The sequence below is a fragment of the Puma concolor genome, chromosome C1 (assembly GCF_028749965.1).
Source record: "Puma concolor isolate L17-30 chromosome C1, mPumCon1.1.hap2, whole genome shotgun sequence".
Taxonomy (NCBI): domain Eukaryota; kingdom Metazoa; phylum Chordata; class Mammalia; order Carnivora; family Felidae; genus Puma; species Puma concolor.
In genome coordinates this window covers 166,819,814-166,836,679 of record NC_141674.1, presented here as the reverse complement: position 1 = coordinate 166,836,679, position 16,866 = coordinate 166,819,814, and the positions used below count along the sequence as shown (strand labels likewise).

Below are 16,866 nucleotides of genomic sequence, written 5' to 3'. Positions count from 1 at the left end.
CTCAAATTGATAAAGCCAGAGAAAATTTTAAGAGGACTCACCAAAAACACTGGATCTGTATAATTTGCAGAACGCAATGAGCTTTATTTGTACACTTGCAGTAATCGTTACCTTTTTCTCCTTGACAGCAATAGAAACACAGTGACAGAAATTTTAAAGAGTGCAGTATTTTCTAAAAAATGTTCTGTGACAATTGGGAATTAAATAGATTCTTAACTCTAAAGGAAACTTACTTTTCTGTAGCCATACTCATTTTATATTGAAAAACAGAGCCAGGCATTAGCCAGAAGGTAATTAATTGGTCATAGGCATAGTGTGGTCTTGTTTTAATATTCTCCTTGCAAGGGGGAGGGGAGGGTATGAGTCTTTACAAGGTGATTGCTTTACACTTGAATCCAAAAGAAATTGAGGTTCTTTTGGTTATTTAATAAAATCAGCTCCCTTGGATATTGGCCAAGATTGACCTATCACATATTGAAATCCTGTCTACAACTTCCTAATGTGTATATATTAGAAAAGGAATTGCCTTCATAGGGAAAAACTTTTAGAAAATAGAGTTCTGTATACATTTCTAGAATGAAAGATATGCATTTATTAGTTTAAATAGGACCTGCCAATAACTTGATTGTAAATATCATTGGGTGGACATATAAACTGAATCCAAGTCCTTGTTAAGAGTGAATTTGCACATTTGTGAAATTAAACACATCATTGCCAATGACTGGATCCCTCAGTTCAAAATAACAAATGACTAAAATTGTACTGTTCAAACAGGACCTTAATAAGGTGCATGAAAAAACATTTATTGCTATTATGTTTCCAGTTATTTTAGTGCAAGAGGCAAATGCTTAAGATAAAAGACACATCACTAAAAGTTTTCCCAGCACTCATGGCAACTGCTGTAAAATGTATGTCCACAAAGTGTCCACAGACTCTTGAAGAGATTGTCAAGACTCACCAGGAAATTATTGGCTGGTTGGTGTTTCTGTCTGTGCTGCATAAGGTCAGAGGCTATTATTCTGTGAAGACTCAACCTCTTGGTCTTAGTTACTCACAATTTGACAAAGCCATGTCCTAGGGTTTATGCACTTCATATATGGAAAGGAGAATATATACTCTGAGGAAGATAAGATGTTTAGTTCATCTTTAAGTCAGGAAATACTATACTTATAGCAAGAGATTATCACACCCTAACACTGTAAAGCAAAAGAAAGCTTCAGGAATTAAATCATAACAAACACTTCTCCAAAAAAGATTCTATAATAAGCTAAAACCACATGCCCACATATGTTAAGGAGTGCCTTTCTTTGTGTGTTTATTAGAAAGGCAAAACTTTTTCTATATTTAATACAGCATTTTTGTTTCCTGGCCTTTTGTTTTTGTACTTATTCATTACATTTAAACTGTTTTGACAACCTGCCGGAAAACAAAAGTGAGCTATCCATAATCTGACGAAGACACTGAAAGTAGTTACTAACCCTTTTCAGAAACTAAGGAGAACTATTTTTCTGACAATGTAAGATTTATAATGAGATGATTGGCAAAATTTTAAAATTATTCTAGAAATAATCATGTGAAATATAAAATGGAAAATCATAAATGGACTCTTCTATGATATTGTAGACATGACTTAATAGATTTTTTAAATTACAAATTGGGTATTATGATAAAAATTTGGAATGCATCCGCAACAATGAGCCCAGGGCTCGCAGACCATAATAGGTCTTGCCCAAGGTCACAGCCAAATAGTGGAAAACCAGGATCCGAATCCACAGCTACTGGCTCAATTCCAGTGCTCTTTCTACTTTACCACATTCCACCTCTTAGGGTTTATTTTCCAAATTATTCTGACACTATCAATGCGAAGCATTTCTTTTTCCAGAGCTATGACTTTCATTACTTATGTTGCTGATTATTTAATGGGTGGTAGAATAAGCTTTTCCCAAAGAACTCTCAGTGAGCACATTCCAGCGTCAGCCTAAATTATGGTTTCCAAATGTGTGCCACAGGGGACATGGGTGGGCACCACATATTGTTTGCAGCAGGCACAGATTTAGCTGTGGTACAATCTAGCTGTGGTACAATCTGGGTTGGGCACAAAGATTATTGACCCACCTGTTGTTTCATCAGCTCTTTAAAAAGTCACTTTTTATGATCCTTCTCCAAGGTAGTGATTTTCTTCTCTCCATTATGGTCTCTAGCCACCAACCACAGTAAAAACAGCTGTCAGAAGGCTTCCCTGCACCTCAAGTGCAAAGGGCTACGTATGAGGTACTTATTCAGAAATCACAGTAAAGGGCCAGCTGCTTCCACAGGTATTTACAGAGTGTTACCAGAGACTTTCGAGGCTCCATAAAGCTTTACCTTTACTTGCAAAATCCATTTGAGCCAAGACCTTAAAGGCTTACACTCTCCCACAAGATTGCTTACTCGGGTTAGCTTAGTTTTGGGGGAGGAAAAATTAAAAGCAAGCTAAGAACAAGAGAACTGTTATCTACCTCCTTTTCCCCTTTACACTAATACCTCTTAGTCCTCACTCCGTATCAGAATTAGCTGGTAAACTTTTCAAAAATAGAGATGCCTAGGCCCTCTAACCCCTAAAGGTTTGGTTTCAACTTATGGGGATGGGAATGGAAGGGAGGGGTCAGTTTTTTAAAAGTCTTCCCATATGATTCTAATATGTAGCCAAGGTGGAGGACCACTGTTCCACATGTACAAACATAACAGTGACCACGTGGATGCCACATGCTGGACATATGGGGGTGGGGGGAGTGGGGTACAGTCTGTATGAGAATAAAATGATCTGGATATGCAACCTAAAGAGATTATATAAAGTGGATAACTGGAAAAAGAGCATCTGAATTTTTTTAAGGCATTCAGTCTGGGATATTCTGGTTTATTTGCATGCAGCTTTTAAACCAATGAAAACTTTTTTAGTTTTATTTTTTTAATCCCTATATAAGTAATGTACAGTGTTATATTAGTTTCAGGTGGACAGTATAGTGATTCAACAATTCTTTACATTACTCAGTGCCCACCATGATAGGTGTACTCTTAATCCCCACCACCTGTCCTACCCATCGTCCACCCTCCCTTCTTCGGGCAACCACCAGTTTGTTCCCTGTATTTAAAAGTCTGGGGCTTTTTTGTCTCTTTTTTTCTTTGTTCATTTGTTTTGCTTCTTAAATTCCACATATGAGTGAAATTATATGATATTTGTCTTTCTCTGTTATTTCACCTTGCATTATACCCTCTAGATCCCTCCATATTGTAGTGAAACTTAAAAAAAAAAATTTAGGGGGCACCTGGGTGGCTCAGCTGGTTGAGCATCTGACTTCAGCTCAGATTATGATCTCACTGCTTGTGAGTTCAAGCCTCACATCTCTGCTGTTAGCACAGAGCCCACTTCAGATCCTCTGTCTCCCTCTCTTTCTGCCTCTCTCCCACTTATGTGCTCTCTCTCAAAAAATAAAAGAAAAGAATTTTAGTATCATGCATTCAAAAATTCTTAAGAAATATTTGGCTTTCAAAGAGGGAATGTGAAAAATACTGAAGTTTCTAGAACTATTTGGTAATGGATATTTTTTTAAGTGGGTGACCAGAATTTAAGAGTATTCTCATACTTTTTTTCTTGAAAGATTCATATCATTTACTGTCATCACTTCTTAGTTTACTATACTTTACAGAAGTCAAAAATCACTCTTTAAGTGCATTATCAAAACCATGCTCAGAAGTGGTTTTGATTGGCTTTGGATGCATCCAAATTTGCCCTTCTAATATAGACCACATTCATTTGGTCTCCCTATAGACATGGATTCCTCCAAACCTGACTCCAATCCCATGTGTGCAAAATTTACATTAAAAATACAACAATATGTAGTGGCTATAGTAATTTATAATCCACTATCCATTCCTACCCCTACTCTGTCTCCACTCCCCGGACATTTGGTCTAAATTTATGGTTCTCAAATGCTTTGCTGCACATTAGAGTCACCTGGAAGTTTTTAGAACTCTCAGTGCCCCCGGCTGCATCCCAGGATCTCTAGAGGTAAGACCCAGGTATCAGTTTTTTCTCAACTTTCAAAATGCATCCAAGGTTGAAAATCCCTGGTCTAAGCCCATTGTTATAACTCCCCATTGCCATGATTAATTTAAGGGTAAGCATGTGGTCCAGTCTTTATCAAGGCAACAGAAGTCTCATGAAGGGCTGCTGAGAAAGCTTCCTTCACCTTAAAAAAAATGATACAAGAAGGATTCTCTCTTCCTCTGGGCATTGTTAATCTGAATCTGCTGCCACTATCTTATGACCATGACAGAAACTAACTTAAGGATGAAGGGGACTTTGAAGATATCAAGGAAAAAGAAAAGAACTGCAGTCCTTGATTATATCTTTGAGCCACTATGTTACCTCCCCTAGAACCTGAAGTACCTCTGGGTCTCATATAGAATGGAAAATAGATTATCTTCTCGTTTAAACTTGAGTCCGATTTTTGTTGTTGTTGTTGTTACTGTTGCCTAAGGGCACCCAGACCATACTCCCTATACTTAGGTCATACAAATTTGAGTGTTATTCAGGGGGTGATGAATTTTTATGCTTATTGCCAACACTTTAGTCATCGAGTCTTCCTTGAGACCCAACATCCCTCCTTAGATTCAAGTGAATGGGACAAAGTTAGTCAACATTTGTAAAGAATTGCCTGAAAACTTGCCTTCATTAGTATTAAATGCTCATGCAGTCTTTTGAAAATTGTAGCAGCTACTCATGAGATTGGGTGTGCTATTCTTGGGAGAGCATTCACTTAGGTAGAAGTAAATGGAGAATTACATTGCTCTACCCAAATGAGCTGCCCTAAGTCCAAGGCTTGCTCACTGTTTCTTGGCAGAACCACAAGATAAACACCAATGCATATCGTGACTCATACAGAAAATATATTCCTCAATTTTAGAATTTCCTCCACATCCATGTAAGTTGTTTCAGGAAAAGGTCAATAATAATAGAATAAAAATGAAAATGAAAACAATGGCAGCATTTATTCATATATAGTAAACCTAAGTGTTAAAGTGAGGCAACCTAATCTTTTTTCCAGTGAGAAATGCTAATCCAGGTACTGCACTATTTCAGCTTTGGCCCTTTCCAGTCATAAACCTCGTTATAGGAAAAGCTTCATAAAAAATAAATACTTTAGTTTTTTATAATCTCCACAGCACAGCATTCCACCCATCAGGCCCAACTTATCCTGAGTTGTTGGCTTACATCAGTTCTCTAGAAGGAAGACGGAGAAAATTCAAATTCAAATCGGATGGTCCATATCACATTGGGGGATTGAGACAGTTGATTTACTCATATAATCTCTTTAAACATCTACCAGGAGAGGTTCTCAGACAGAATTTATTGCCCCCTCCTGCTATCTTTGGGCCTACACAGAGCAAGGCAAAATCCTTCTATGAAATCTGAAACTCTAGTCACTGTTTTCCTGGCTGATGTCATTTCAAAGGCATGGTATAGCCCTGTGATAGTTGCAGCGGAAATCTGACTCTCTGTGGGGTTCCCATCTGTTTGCCATCAGAAAGAACCTTTTGGGGAGCCACAGTAAATGCAGAGCACCCATTCCTCCCTATGGGTTCTGGAGTCTTAATGTTTTTAAGATCAATTGTTGTTAGGATTGAATAGTGCTTAAATTTTCCCAGAATAAGAAGGTATATAGAATTACATTGCTGTAACTTTAGTTTTCATTTTTGTGGGTTCTCACAGGCTATTTTGTATAAATTTTCTATATGATTCTGAAACTACTTTGCAAATGTTACCAAAAGGAGAATTCAGTCACTGAAATCCATTCCTTTGGAAGAAGACTTTTTTTTATAACTTTATGTAGTGAAATCCTTATAAAACAGCTTACATTTGAGGCAACTCTTTCTGAGATCTTTAGGGATAACGTTGCCCCAAAATTTAAATTATGTGTCAAAAGGCTATTTATTCACTTTTCAATAAGGGCCAACAGAAACGATATAATAAGTTAAAGCAAAGAAAATGATTACAATGACAAGAGGTTTCAATCGAGATCTTATACGGATCACCTTCAATACAAATAATCCACTGTAAATAACAGGAGGTTCACAATGGTACCAAGCTATAACTAGCTGGGAATTGAGTGTATTCACTCAGCAATAAATGTATAATGGTCGCCTTTATTACTGAAGAAACAAAGCTTGAATTAATAACACAGGAATGTTTAATAAGGGAAAAGATTTCATGAAGATCAGCCTTTTTCTCATCTTCCTTCTCCCCTACAGGTATTACAGCTTTCGCAGTGCCCGAAACAAAAACAGACTCTCCATTATATTCCTCAAGGAATAATTTATTAAATGTGTTTTTATAAATTGGACTTTCTGTGTTTATGTGCCATTTCCTCAGAGAAGACTGACTCTAAGGATGAAATAGAAATAACATCACTTTTCAATATTCCTCAAGTCCCAATTCCTAGAAAAAGACAAGAATACAAAGGTCTTTTTATTACTTCTGTCAATTACCAGTTTGTTTCAATACGGTTTCCTGGAGTTCGTATCAAATGAAGCAGGGTCCCCAGTGGGCAATACAGAGGGAAAGTTTTCCTCACCTCACTGGGGAAGAGGAAATATGAATATTGAACCAAAGGACTTTGAGAGAATGGAAATGGGAATGAAGGAAGATTCATGACAGAGGGTAAAGCATGAAGGAAAGACCTGGCGAAGAAAGAAAATAAAAAAGTTGCCTTTAATGAAAACATGAAATTATGACTACTGTATTTACATGACTTAAACATGAAGTAGATTTATCTCAGTATTTCGTAAAGCGTGGTAAACACACACAATAATTAAATGAGGAGATGAATTTAGTTGGCACACAGAAGAATATTTTTAATAGCCATATATTTATTTTATTGCATTCGTGTACACACACACAAACATCAAAATTTCATGAATTCTGCATGAGATGAGGCTAAAATAAAAAACAACTTAATTGAAAGAAAAATATTAAATAAGACACAGCACGGAGTTGGCTGTGGCAAGAATATGTCAGTAGTACTTGAATGACGAGAGTTTTAAGATACCTAGTTTAGACAAATGGAGCACAGAACTCCATGTGAGGGTGTGGAAGAACTCCCCTCTTCCCTCTAAAAAGTGGGATTTTTACCTATAATTGATTCAGTAGTATTTGTCAAGGGCTTCTATTTTCAGAAACCTAACTTCACACTTGAATGCAGAGATTTTTGCTACCTACTGTGAAAATTTCCTCAGTAGAATGTTGCCTAACACATTTATGAGAAGTTTAAACGTTCTAGATCTCTGTTTCCTTGGTTGAAAAGTTGAGAATTTAGACTAGGTATTCACATTTCCTTACAACTCTAATCTGTTCTGATCCTCTGATTTGTCCCGCCACCATCTCTCATAAACTTAACAAATTCTGACTTTTTGGTGGATGATGAATCTCACCAGTAGAGGGGGCCTCTCTCCGCTTGAAAAGTGCTCTGAATAGTTACAGAGGGAGTCAAACCATAAGAGAACAAACAGGATCGATGAGGAGGGGGCGGGGAATGGGAGATGGGCATCGAGGAGGGCACTTGTTGGGATGAGCACTGCGTGTTGTATCTAAGTGCACACTGTATACTCTGTGTGTTAGCTAACTTGACAGTAAGTTATATTCAAACAAAAGTGCTCTGCAAGGCCAAAGGGGATGATTGCTCCACTCAGAACAGGATCATCCCTCCATTTGTTTGCTTAAGACTGTGGCTTTTCTCTGAGTAAATAATTTTAAAACGACGCCACTGGCTCATGGAGCAGTCTGGCAGCAGACGTGCTGGCACGTTTGTCTCAGATCCAGTCTTAAGTTCTCCTAAGGATCTGGTGAGCCACTGTACAACACATCTAGCTAAAATAGTGACTGTTATAACTGGTACCACATTTTTCATGATGTGTGTAATAGCAGTTCTGGGCTGACTAAGCAGGGGTCCAATTGTGTTCATTTCGAGCTGAATTCAAAGTTTTGAGTTGGAAGAATTTTTAAGAGCATCTCTTGCAACTCCCTCATATCACAAATGAAGGACAGACACTCAGAGAACTTACGTCCCACACTAGTGCAGAAATAGGACTCTTCAGCGTATGTAAAAAAACAAAACAAGACAAACAAACGAAAAGACAGTCATTTGCCGACTGTTTAGTCCTGGCTGTCCCTAGGAGCTGTGTGGCAGGTCATTTAACCTTTGTGTCTCAGTTTCCTTTTCTGTAAAATAAAGGCACAGAACCAGGTAACAGCTAAGATCACTTCAGCTCTATTTTATTAGGCTCTCTGCCTCTAAATGATTATTGCTTTGGTTTCCATTTGCAGGCAATTCTAAGGCTTCTTGTGTGCTTTATTGTTCATTCATCTTCATTAAGTTTATAAATGTGTTTTACCTTTATGAGTGTAAAAGGAATTAAAACTCAACTACAGAACAAAAAGTTAAAACTCCACTGTGAATGTAACAATCAAAAATATAATCCCAGACAATAAGAGAACACAGAAAAGTGAAAACAGTTGGAGTATTAAAGTTGTAGAGCTATGAATAATTTGTCTTTTTAGAAAAATGTTTACAACCATTGTATAATAAACTCAAGAGGATGAAAAAGTCCATCTAAAAGGCAAAGTTGAGGTTAACAAGTATCAAACCACAGCCAGCTAGTGATTTTAGGAGGTGAACTGAAAGCAATCAGCAGACCCTCAAGCACTCACCCCCGGGTCCCCCACTCCTGGTATACCTCAGCCTTGCAATAAAGCTTCCCATTTTTCAGGATATTAAATTTGAGTTCAGGGAAAGCCAGACATCATGTAATCACAGTTTGGAATTACAGTGTATATCTAATAAAAGCCCACAGAACTTGCCAAAAGAAAAAAAAATCAGAATCTTTTAAAGAGCTATGTGTTTGCTAGGAAGAAGGGAGGCGGGAAAGAAATCATGTGTAAGGGAAACCTTTTCACAGAACCAAGGCAGCTCCAGACCAGGCATAGATACTAGCAGATAGCTTAAAATAGGGACTCCACCCCTGAAGGAGAGGAAGGAAGAGGAACAGGAAAATAGTCTCCACCACAGAGTGAAGACATCTTTGTTCAGAGTGGACCCAAGGGAGGTCCAGCCCACCCTTTTCTCCTGCTGCCATGCTGCTCTGTGGAGAAGGCAAAATCCTCTGTCTGACTGCTACGTAAAATGAATGAGCAGAGTTCTGATGATTCAGCACCCTATACATTTGGATTAACTCTACTGGAGACACAGGGCCAACTTCATAGGCAGCTATGTGGTCACACAAGGCTCTGCACACAGAAGGGTCCCGGTGCTTGGTTTAATCCTCTGCTGTCACTGTTTTCAAATTCTTAATAATTTATGAACAAAGGACCCCCACATTTTCATTGTGCACTGGGCTTCAAAACGGATGTAGGTGGTTTTTGGCTGGGCATCTTTATGAGGCTGTTCATACTACTACATTCTTTTCTTGGGTTGCTGCTCCAGGATCAAAATGTTTGACATGCTTAATCATGACCTAATGGACTTTGAGAGCCTATGTCTTCCTGCATGTTCCATATACAGCCTGTGGGCCTTTTCCATGGGGATTCATCCTCTCGTCCTCAAAATATCCAGGTCAGAGCCTGTTCCTTGTCACACCATCCAGCATGCCTTTCATCTCTTCCCCAACCTTCCAGAGTCTAATGCTCTTTCTATGTGGGTGCTCTATGAATACACTACCCTCCTAGAACCAACATTAAAAACGGTTGGGTGTTTTTTAAGATTTTGCACAGGGGCAAAGATTAGTGTAAACTGCTGCTCTGAATGCTTCATGTTGTCCTTAATCAGGCCTGTATGTGGCAAACAACAAAAAGGCCCAGTGTGCTACTGAATCTTGCTCACACTTCTGTTGATCCTTAACACTTGGTCTTCTGCACGTCAGAATCTGCTTTAAGTGGTTCCTTCAAGTGGCTAAAATACAATGATTTAATGATAACTCTGGACTATTCTGCAGCCAAAAATCTATGGGCTACTGCAGGAACTGGCAACCTCCCCACCCCATCCACATACAAAAGGCCTGAGGGGGATGGGAATAGCCCTGGGGTAATATAGCTCCTTTACTATTCCGGCAGTCTTCTCCTCCTACAACTGAGGGCAGAGCCGGAAAGAAACAAAACACCACTGTGCACAGAAATGGGGCTTACTGCCTCAAGGGGAAGGGGAGAAGTGGGAGAAAGTGGAAGACAGGAAGAAACACATCTTGCAAATTTGGGAAACACTTCTCAATATCAATTTACATTGTGTCATCCCAGAAATTAATGTGGCCATTGGGTAACACTGGCAAACACAATGTAAGAGGTGAAGGAATGAGCATTCTTGTAGCTCACCATGGTAGAAATAATGGAAAATGAATCTGACCAGTTGACTTCAGGTCTACTACCCTTCTCCACACAACAAGGAGCCCTCCTTTCTGGCTGTTTTGTGAGGCTTAAACAGCAACCGGAGTCGCTAACCATTTTGTGAAGACCCAGATGGTTTCTGTAGACCAAATGGGAGGGTGTGGATGGGAATGGAGTTTTCCCAAAGGAAATGGGTGTGCACCTGAGGGCCAGTGAGCTACTTGTGACCCAGGTTGGGAGTACGAATCTATAAGGGGTTTTCTTCCTGTGAGAAGGCCTTCATCTTTGAAGTACATCCCCTTTGAGATTCAGGGCAAAGTCCAAATTAGGTAAAGTCCTGCCATTTCTTCTGCTGTTGAAAGGCTGGAAAAGTTTTCCCTTTATCTCTCCTGGGTTCTTTGACTGGTCTAATAATTAAATTGACAATAGATTAACAGGAAAAAAAATTAATTGTGTGTATGGGGAAGCCCCATAAAAATATGAAACTCAAAGGCAGGTCAGCCAATTGAGGCTTATATGCCATCCTGAGCTAAGGAGCTGGACAGGGGCCTGGGGCTTGAGAGAGGATGAGGGCAATTCTCAGGAAGATAAAAAGAGCAGATGTGTGGTAATTAGGTGTTTGCCATGACCGTACAGATAGGCCAGATAAAGTTATCTCCAGTAAAGCTCTCTTTCTGGGCCAGCCAGGCCCCCTATCTTAACTCCTTTAGGCAGTTAAGGGAGAGGCAAAAGTTCTTCCTGAGTCTGTTGGGTCTTCATTGCTTTTGGCTCAAAATAATCCACATGCCAAAGTGACACATTTTGGGATGGCATATTCAGCTCCCCTTCAACATGTGGTTCTTTTCAAAACCATAGAACCTTGGATGGATTCAAGGACAGAGTGTCAATATCTGGCCCAAGGGAGGGACATCACCCTATCAAGTAGCCCAAGACACAGAGGGCTAAAAATAGCAGGTAAAATGAGGCTCTCTCCTTCCCCCATCAGTGCCCTCTGAAAGAGAGAAGTGCTGAGATTGGACACTCAGGTAACCCAAAGAAACTGGCCCACTGTCCAGGCCTAACAGGGAAACTGCACTGCTTCTGTTCACTTTCAAAATGAATTCTGTGGGAGGAGTATTCTGCATCAAATCGCCATCCAATTTCTAAAACACACATGATAAAGATGACCTTAGCATTTCCCTCAGCTTGACCAACCTTTGGAAATGTAATCATCAAAGGAGATAGCACCCCAGTCCCCTGGTTCCTGTGGGAGAGTGAAAGCCCAACTGCTGTGGAAACCATGCTCCAAGTCGTAAAACTACAACTTGTTGTAAAGATATGAAAATTTACTTTTTCTTAGGGCAAGCCAGTTAGCAAACACGGATGGCCCATTGTCTTCTTTTCAATGCTTGAAAAGTCTACCACCCTTTGTTTCAGTGAAGTTGAGCTCAGACTGAGTTCTGGCCTCTCTCTCCTATTGTAACAGCCTTGAATAAAGTCTTCCTCAGGTGTTTAACTTGGGCCCACATGATGTTTGCTTTGACACCAACTGTGTAAATACTGTCAACCAAAATGTGTTGTGTTCCTGCAAACCCTGACTGCTTTGCAGATGAAAGATCAATGAGGTAAAGTGTCTCTTGGTTTGTGTATCTCTGTGGAGGATCCCGGGAAGGCACATCTGGGTCAAAGCCAACACAGGAAGGAAGGACATCACCAACCACTCTTCGTAACCAGGACATCTTCAGGGAGCAAAAGGGGGTCGGCTGGAACTGGTCTGCTGCCCAAAGCACAGCCTTCCTAGATTCAACAAGGCCTGATGGAACACTCACCTCACCTCACACCAGGTACAGCTCCAGGCACTACAAATAATAATCATTTAATTCTTACAATAACCCCACGAAGCAGATTTTATTAATAGCCCCATGTTTTCAAGTAAGGCACATCTCTGCCACCACAAGGAAACTCATTCAAGCTCACACAGTTGGCAAGCCGATAAGCCTGGCATTTGGTTCCAGCAGCTATGTTTTAATGCCAAATTCTGCAGCTAGAACCAAGGAGCACAAAATCCCAAGGCATGGTAGTAGGCCCCGTGAGACCTGACCGGGAAACCAGGTCTATTTTAAAGAAGTCTCCAAGTTTCTACCAGAAAGCAGTCCTCTATTTCGGAAGGAAAGTAGCCTGTGACGACCCATACAGCATCCACCCACCATGTCCCCTATCCTATAGGACATGCTATTCTGCACCAGTATAAGGTTAGAGGGCATTCCTATATAAAAAGCTCTGTAAATCCTTTCTGTAAATCTACTTTCACACTGAGCATATGCCAGGCAGTTCCAGGAGAAAAGCCTGTTTTTCTGCAAAGAGTTGTACAGAGGTGGGAGTGTCTGAGAACAATTGAACAGTACCTGAGTTTTTTCCTCCCTGCAGTTCTGAAGCTCAGAAAGACCTCGGGTGATCTCTGCAGTATATGTTTAAAATGAAATAGTGGCTTTGACGGCCAGTAAGGGCAGACCACATTCACATTCAGCAAGCAGAGTAGCTTTTCCCTTCTCCCCTTTGTTTCCTTGCAACCTACTTGCCTCCCTTGCTGCTTCAAAAAGTGCAAGAGAAGACTACCTCGGGAAGAGTGAATGGATGCTTGCTTGCACAAAGGAAATAAAGCCAAGTGAAGTTGTAGCTTCACTTCAACTGCACAAAAACGTTGCCTTGCTGACTCCCTGAGGACCTCTGTGGAGCCCCAGGAGGTCTCTGCATGGCCCACCCCGGGCCAGGTGGGAGGAGACCTTGGCAAGGCACCCAGCTCACCTCATCATCACACGCAGAACCTTCCTTTTTCCATCTGTGAAAAGTGAATCACAATATCTGTGCTTTGTACTCTCCAGGGCTATTACGAAGCTCAAATGAGATAATGTATGTAAAGCGCTTTGTAAACTGTAAAATGCTCTACAAATGTAAGGGATTATTATAAACCACAATACAGCGATGTTTTATGTTTTTATAAAACTACTGGCTGGAACTGCAGGAAGGGGAATCCCTCTGGTGATTTTTATTTTGGAAACAGGAGGACTTGGGTTTGCTTCCTTGCCAGGAATTGGATTCCTGGCAGCAGCTGTTTATTCCATTTCGCTGGGCGACGCACATATGGCCGCCACGCGCCTCCTGCGGAGCTGACAATATGTACTGCTTTGTTTGGGCACATCAAGGAAAAGCGTCTTTTCGCCTCCCTCGATATTTCCAACTTGCCAAGTCTAACACCTAGGAAATAGAGACTTTCAAGTCGCACTTCACCACAGCAGCATTTGGTTTTTTTAGATGAGATTTTTTTTTCCTCCGTAGCAACCAGAAATTTACAGGCGACTCTCACCATAAAAATAGCGTTCCCCTGAGCTGTTTGATGCTGCTTTTATAAAGCTTTTGCCTTGGTTAAAATGAACATGATATTAATATTTGTCCTGGGACTGGGTTTGGACCAGCTGAAAAGGATTAAGCTACGAACAGGGTCCTTTTTCCGAGTCTCTCCAGCGACTGATAGGCGGGAGGCGGGGGGCGGGGGGCGGGGGGTGGGTTAGGGGAGGGCGGTGGTAGGCAGGGAGCCGAGGTAGCGGCGTGCCCAGCTGCTCTGCACAAATACCTGCCCTGGTGCTTTGTTGCAGGTAGCCACTCGCTGCAACCTGAGGTCTAAGAACTAGTACTTGCTTGTAAATGTCAAGAGGAATTATGAACCTTTGTAGAAAAGTAACTGTTTGACTAATTTCCGGTTCCATGGAGCAAATGCACTACCCTATGCATTTAGAATCTGGTGCTGACAGCCAGGCTGTGGCAAGCTTCAAGGTTATAGGATCATAAATGGGATTAGATAACCCAGACAGTGTGGCTCACGCTCTAGCACTTTTAAAATATTATTAAAACCCCAGAACAAGGGCAAACAATTTTGAAGGGAAAGTAAGACATAACAGACCCTCAACAGGGAGACAAAAGAATCCTGGAGATGGTACTAAGGACTTGTTAACCCCCTGGAGCATTTCTACAGTACATTTTAGTATAAATAAATATTTTAGAACATAAGACATAAAGAAGCAGGTCATGATTTATAGCTTACAAAGATTTTTCTGTTAGATTTGAGCCATGGTAAAAAAAGAAAAAGGACAAGGAAAGTCTACAGAGAAAGCCAAAAACTGACAGTAAGAATTTGCAACTCCAGATAGCAGAATTCAATGCACCACCTTGAAGGCTTTGCATTTTAAATTATCTGTTTCTTTTTAATTGACCAGATTAATTATTTCCACCTTGCCACTTGGCAGATAGGTCACTGTTCCTTTTCACAGCATTAATGAACCCATTCACTTTTGCTCCATGTAATTAAGACTGTGAGTTACAGATCACATTCTTAAATTGGCTTAGTGTACAACCAGCTCCGTTTTTATTAAACAAAATATATGACATCAGGTATTTCTCATTAAAAAAAGTGTTGAGTTTCTATGGAGTTTTCTTCCAGTTGTTGTGAGAGTGGCGACTTTGTTCTTTCTATTTTTTTGGAAAAGAAATACAGGCCTATAAAGGTTGTAGCATCCAGGGTGGTGTATCATTCTTAATGTACTCACAGTCTGGTGATCTAGAAGACAGCTGATGGATTAATGTTCCAGTATTTCTATTGCCACCAAAATTCTGACCAAGGCCTTTCATGAGCTATTTGAAAAGAAATAACTTTGGTTATATTGTTAAAGTTAGTTAAGTGAAATATATTGCCCTCTTCTGTTAGCTTTATTTCTAGGCCATTTAGGAAACCCTAGGAACATTAATACAGTAGCGGAACACAGTAGAGAAAGCTTTGTTTGTGGTGTCTACAGCCCTCAAGAGAGCAAGCTTTAATTTAAGCCAACTCAAGCTGTCTCCCAAAGCATTTGGCTTCCTTCAGGACTTCTGGATCTCAACCTGCTTCTCAGAGGAGCTAAATTTAGAACTAAAGTTTAAGGTGCTTTAATCTTTCCAGGACCTGAATGAGATTTTCTCCATGAAAATGAGTCTGGTGGAGCACCTAATCAAGAGGAAGACTTTGGACACAACTCTTAATGGTGGTCATCTTTGCTGCTGGCAAAAGACTAGCAACACAAATTCAAAATATTAGTAATAATGGGGCATCTGGGTGACTCAGTCGGTCAAGCATCTGACTCTTGACTTCGACTCAGGTCATGATCTCACCACTCATGAATTAGATCCCAAGTCCAGCTCTACACCGATAGTGCAGAGCCTGCTTGGGATTCTCTGTCTCCTCTCTCTCTCTCTCCCCCTCCCCAACTTGTGCTCTCTCTCTCAAAAATAAATCAACTTATGGGGTGCCTGGGTGGCTCAGTCGGTTGAGCTGTTGAGCGTTGGCCTTTGGCTCAGGTCATGATCTCACGGTTCGTGAGTTCAAGCTCCCTGTCAGGCTCTGTGCTGACAGCTCAGAGCCTGGAGCCTGCTTTGGATACTGTGTATCCCTCTCTCTCTCTGCCCCTCCCCTGCTCATATTCTGTCTCTCTCTCTAAAAAATAAACATTAAAAAAATTTACATACATAAATAAACTAAAAAATTGGGATCAAAGATATACCAACTGGTATTTTTCTAATTCTTCATTGCTTTGTGGAAATGGTATCTTCTAGTCACACATAATAAGCTCTAATTACCGTGGCAAAAGTGCTCAAGTTTGTAACATAACTTACTTCCTAATTTTTTTAATGAAACCTCCATTTTGCAATCTTTTGTCCCACAGTTGCAGGACTTTATGGTGTTCTTTTACTATTGAGATTTCAGGTAGTTAACTGCTGTATTTCCTTACAACCCAAAATGCAAGTGCAGTAATGATCTCCATGTGCTTCAATAAAGGCACGTTGGCCTGTGGTTATGTTTTAAATAAGTGCCTACACACACATACTCACAGACAGTCACAAAGTCAGCAGGAATGGCGTTTCATCTTGGTCTCACTGTGGGCAGACTGTGGTTGTGACAAGAAACATACAAAGCTAATTACAGCATGGCTTAGCAAGGCCCTGTCTTTTGCACTAAAAGGGACAGCTTAAATGCGTTTCACCCATTGTTGGGATGGCTTGAAACAGTGTGCAGTCTTTATATGAATAGGACATTTCAAATTCATGTCATATGAATGTGTGGGTATAGAGGTGATAGGAAGAGAAACATACCAATTTCAGGAACTGGAGTCCTTATACACACTGTTGGGAGTCCTCTTTGGGGCTGGTACCCAAATTGTTCTGTGCTGGATAAAACCAAAGACTGGGGCACTGGAAAAGCACAATAATAAAAGAGAAACATTCTCAGACAAATGAAGCTTTCAACTTCCAGGAACCTAACCAAACTAGGAAGCCCCCTCAATACATTACCAGTCCTGGCTGGCCAACTTCACCACAGGGACAGAGTCATTCCAAATGACAGCAAGTCCATCTCTCTGCTTTCCCCTCCAGGAATAGGCTGCCAAAAGCAG

At 40.5% G+C, this 16,866-nt stretch overlaps 1 long non-coding RNA gene across 3 annotated transcripts in view; it reads right to left on the bottom strand.

Moving 5' to 3' along the window:
- The window catches only part of LOC147578562 (uncharacterized), a 27,760-nt gene extending 10,894 nt beyond the window's left edge, over positions 1-16,866 (bottom strand). The window contains exons 1-3 of one of the 3 annotated variants that reach the window (XR_015255347.1): positions 16,766-16,866; positions 16,568-16,666; positions 14,992-15,076 (exon numbers count right to left, since the gene is read on the bottom strand). This is a non-coding gene — a long non-coding RNA (uncharacterized LOC147578562). Of the gene's footprint in view, positions 1-958; positions 1,118-14,991; positions 15,077-16,306; positions 16,492-16,567; positions 16,667-16,765 lie in introns of those variants that run through there. The other 2 variants (XR_015255349.1, XR_015255350.1) reach the window with 2 other exon arrangements.